Source organism: Atta cephalotes (genome assembly GCF_000143395.1).
Source record: "Atta cephalotes unplaced genomic scaffold scaffold00007, whole genome shotgun sequence".
Taxonomy (NCBI): domain Eukaryota; kingdom Metazoa; phylum Arthropoda; class Insecta; order Hymenoptera; family Formicidae; genus Atta; species Atta cephalotes.
The window spans coordinates 5,538,244-5,543,176 of NW_012130071.1; positions in this window are offsets into that span (position 1 = coordinate 5,538,244).

Below are 4,933 nucleotides of genomic sequence, written 5' to 3' on the forward strand. Positions count from 1 at the left end.
TTATTAATAATTAATATATATATATATATATATATATATATATATATATATATACTACAAGACAGGCACTTTCGGGAAAATTGCTTTCGGGAAAATTGTTTTAAAGTTTTAAAAAAAAATCCCGATTGGCCATCAATAGCCGGTGATTTACTAGACAATACTTGACACAAATGTCACTATCTGTTTCGCTTTGTCTTATTTATAAAAAGAAGATTATCTTAAAAAAAGATAAAAATTCTTTAACTGGACCCTAAAGTGAATCATCTTACGACGAGTTGACTGATGTTGTAAGATAGAATGAAATATTTGTATTGCATTTATTTTTTTATTATTTTTTATTTTTATTATTATTGCCGCGTTTTGATATATACTGTCAGTATTGAAAGCCTATATTAGAGGAAAGTCGCCGATACTAACATATCCTAAAGCGATACCCCCTCATTTCTCAAAAACTAACTGTATTGTACTTTATTAATACTAATAAAAAATAAACATAATCTGTTTAGTTAATTAAAAAAGTATAAACGCATAATTCGTATATTTGTTTCTGTATAAAATCAGCTAAAAACGAATTCTATGAATGCGAAAATAAAATTCTTACAATTTTCTTTTGCAAATTGTAATTTAAATAATAGTGATTATATTATTAATATTACGTTTTAAATGCTTGAAATAGAGAAAAACCCTTGAAAAATTATCGTGTTATCTTGCAGAATAACATAAAGTAAATATGCATATAATTCAACAAAAACGTTTTATATCGAAGTGAAAAAATTCTGGCAAATCTTATATACATTCATTTGTAGATATTTTATACAGATAATTTCTGTGAAAGGAAAAGAATAAGAATATGTGATATTACTACACATTGTGTCAATTTTGTAGCCATTTTGTTAGACGCTTATTTTTGCTTATCTTACGAAAAAATTAATTATTGCAAAATTGCAAGTACTATAAAAACTGCTTATATTATCTGATAAAAGACATTTTTTAGTTTATATTTATATAGTTAAAATTTTATTTTTATCTTTTGTTTAAGAAATTATATTGTTGAAAAATGAAGTCGATATCAGTGATTTTCCTTTAATATCCTCTATATGTAGCATATCTATAGTATATGTACGTGAATTATAAATTTTCAATATTGGCATTGGATGCGTTCGCATTATTCTATCCTTGTTTTACATCTATAAAAAATAATAAAGATAGAGTAATGTGGTAACACTGACTGCACATGCGATTACACCGAATGCAGTCATGTATTCCGAAATATATGACTTATTTTACTTATTTTACAGCCTCAATCATTTTGCCATAAGTTAAAATAAGACAATTACCTCAGCGCAGTATTTCTCTCATTGTCAGTCGTAAAATGCTCGCTTCACTCTGTAATATAACAAGTGCTTGGTTTATGTATACATGTTGTTGATCACTACACACTACTACATCAATATCGCACGTAGGTACATGTACGCATAAATTTTTGCACCGAAGATGCACTGTTCGACCGTCATAATATGGCGACAAGAAGCGCGTTGGAAGCTAAGGGACCAGAGGTTTACGGGGTGCATATTACCGATGCAGAGGATGTCGTCGGGACGCGCGCGCGTCCCAAGCTCATTTCCATAACGGGTTAGGTACATATTACCGTACGTATGTACGTATCTATATGCGCGCTCGAGTTACGAATAGATGCATCACTCGGCGAATGCATCTTGCGAGAGTTACCTACCATTCGACGCGGTTTGGCCTCGCATGACTCAACGGAAGCCTCTCGAAATCTAATGATACGTTGCGCATTAATTTCCAGAGAATCGTTGGTCATTATGAGGCAGCCCGGCGAAATATGATGACGTTATGTGAAAGCTATATTACAGATTGACAAAAGCCGCGGCTCGCAGGAAATTCACGGTATATTAATTCTTCGTGAATAAACGGATTTTTATTATGGTTACCGAACCATTCATTTCGTTGCGAAAATGATTTTTGAACACATGAAATTTAATTCTTTTAAATGATTGAGGTCCATTTAATAAATAAACGTAAAATTATATTGTTGGAAAAACATAAACTTCTGTAATATTCTGATAGGAAATCGATATTTATTGTGTAATTGCTTTTATGTAATATGAATAATACTAAAAAAATATTATCTGATATTTTAATTCAGATATATTGTGAATTATTGTCGGACGCACAGGCATGTCCCGATAAAAGTTCCGATACAATCTCTCGTCAATCTCGTCATGAATCTGACTATGGCAAAATTGTCGAATTGTCAGTTTGTCAAGTGGATAAATCGTACAGTTAGATAATATCGAATGGACAAATTGGCTAACGTGTTGCACTGGCAATAACAGGTTCACTGAAATGTTGGAAAAATTGCAGGGAAAATTGGAAAAAATCAGCAAAATTGAAAATGAAATACAGGAAAGAGCCAGAGAAAATATCGAGGGTTCTACATGAATAGCGCATATAAAACATAATAGTGCGTAACATCGAATTTCTCTCGTACTAATAAAATGTAAAACGTCCCAGCAGAACGGGGCGTTCCGCGGTCGGGGAATCGGCGACAAAGTATGCTTATCAACCTTTAATAAAACGACCGTGTTGCATAATTCACGCACTAATTTATGCGGCAACTACTCTCCGCACCGTTAGTGGAAGCCCTGTGTTCCGCACCGGCGAGCATCGTCCGGTTCAATCGCCCGACGGGATCGCGGACCGGAGTACTTTCCAATTCGGCGATTATTTGGACGGGTCTGGGTCAAAGGTTTCGTTGTTTGCTTGCCCGTTTAGCTCGCCGGAGCCTTCGTAATCGCGTGTTTGCTGAGGGAGCCGGCGGACATGTAACTCCGGACACCTCCTGATTGGCAAACATGCATATTTTATCCGCGACGGCTCTCGCGTTCAGATAACGCATGTTGCCCGTATCAATTATTCTCCCCCTCCCCTTTCCTCTTTCGTGTTCAACTCTTCTGTCCTTCCCCTCTGAAATTCAACGCGGTTTTCTCTCTCTCTAATGGAGACGAGGTTTTAATTGAAATGTAATCCCAATTAAAACGAATCCGCAATCCTCGACGCATGAGTGCGTGTAATCATGTTAGCGAAATGAAATGTCCACTCCAGCACGAGTATGCAACCGTCGTGGAGAGAACGAGCAGTTTTGCGAACGGTAATCGAGTCGTCGTGTCGCGTCGTCTTCCTCATGCATGTGAGTATTTTCCCCCTCTCTCATAAACGTTGAATGTATTGTTGAATGTACATTCTATAATTTATGGTGCCCGATTGCTTCGAGTTCTATAAGCAACCGATTCTTTAACGAAGCTTGCCCGCATTGCACGCTGAAATAAAAACATATAAAATTAAAATCATGACAAAAATAGTAGATAAAAAATTATTGTTGCCGAATTACCCGCGAAATGAAAATGTTTGTTAACGAAGATTTTCTTTTTGTGAACATGGAAAGTAATTAATAAAGTAAATTAATAGGAATAAATTATGAAAGTTAATAACGAAGTGTTAAAATATTTTAGATACCTATATAGATATTTAGTTATTATTGGATAAACAATTAATTAGTTAAATATAAGCTTTCTTTTTTGTTTCATGAAATCAACTATTATAATCGGAATTTAGAGATTTGAATAATAATATTGTCATTTTGCAATACGAAGAAAATGTGAATTATTTCCAACATATTTTTGCTTGATGAACATGAATCCATTGATAAAATTTGGCTGTCACAATTTTATTATCTGACTCGTGGAAAAATATTTAGTATGGAAAAATATGTCGAAAATGATTATTCACATTTATGTTACAAAAAAAGATCATTTTGATAGTATAATTAATACACATCGTTACTCACTTTCTCAATATATTTATTCAGTTTCTTTATCCATAACGACTTATCGTTTTATGCATTTCAAATATACAGTCTTATATCTGACATGACTCGCATTGTCACGTATATACAATAATTTTCTCAAAATATTACGTAACAATTTCACGCGCGCCCTTAATCCCGAAATATATTCCCTTCTTTTTCTAAACATAGACGTTATATTATAGGATTTACGTTTCATCGATGTACTACGCGATACCTTGATCGAGTGCGTATTTATCAGCCGCAAGTTCCAATCCATATCTCAATCCGTACACAGTAGAAAAAGACTATTTATTTGTATAATGTATATTGCAACATATGTTCCAGTAAATATCGATTCCAGATGTTCGAGAAGCTTAAATAACTCTATGAACTCAATTAAATACATATTGTCGAGCAGTTTTATTCGCAGGTAAATGTTTAACAAAGTGAACCTAATTTTCATGCAGGATGGAAAGTGCGAAACGCGATGCTGACAACTCGTTAACAAATTGCGTATTAATGATGAGGTTTTATTCACTAATTTACTTGCTATCATTTAATACTATTGCCTTATTTAAGTTATCTTTGTATTTAAACGTGCCGTTGCCCTTTCCAGCACCTTCGCGAATACTTTCTATTTCACAGGCATCTGAAACTACTTTCGGATTTCCTGATCTAATCGTACGATGTGATAATCGAAACGAAGTTAATACCATATTTTTTATACACTTAAGTGTATACAATGTATTCTCTGAAATGTAGTATAACGAATATTGAGAAGATATTCTCTCTATATAATTTATGATAGTCGAATAAAATATTATTAAAAAATTGCATAATGTTATGTAAAAAAAACTTCTGTAAATTTTTAAGTACATGCTGTTATCAATAGCTTCTTACATTTTTTTTTTATCAGTTGTTTCCTCATGTTGCAATTGACAGTTATTGAATAAATTGGAATAAAAGAGAATTGAGAATTTGCAAAAAAGCAGGAGTTTTTATAAGATGACTATTTCTGAAAAGTTGATAAATAAATTGTAAATTTAATGATCATATATTTGA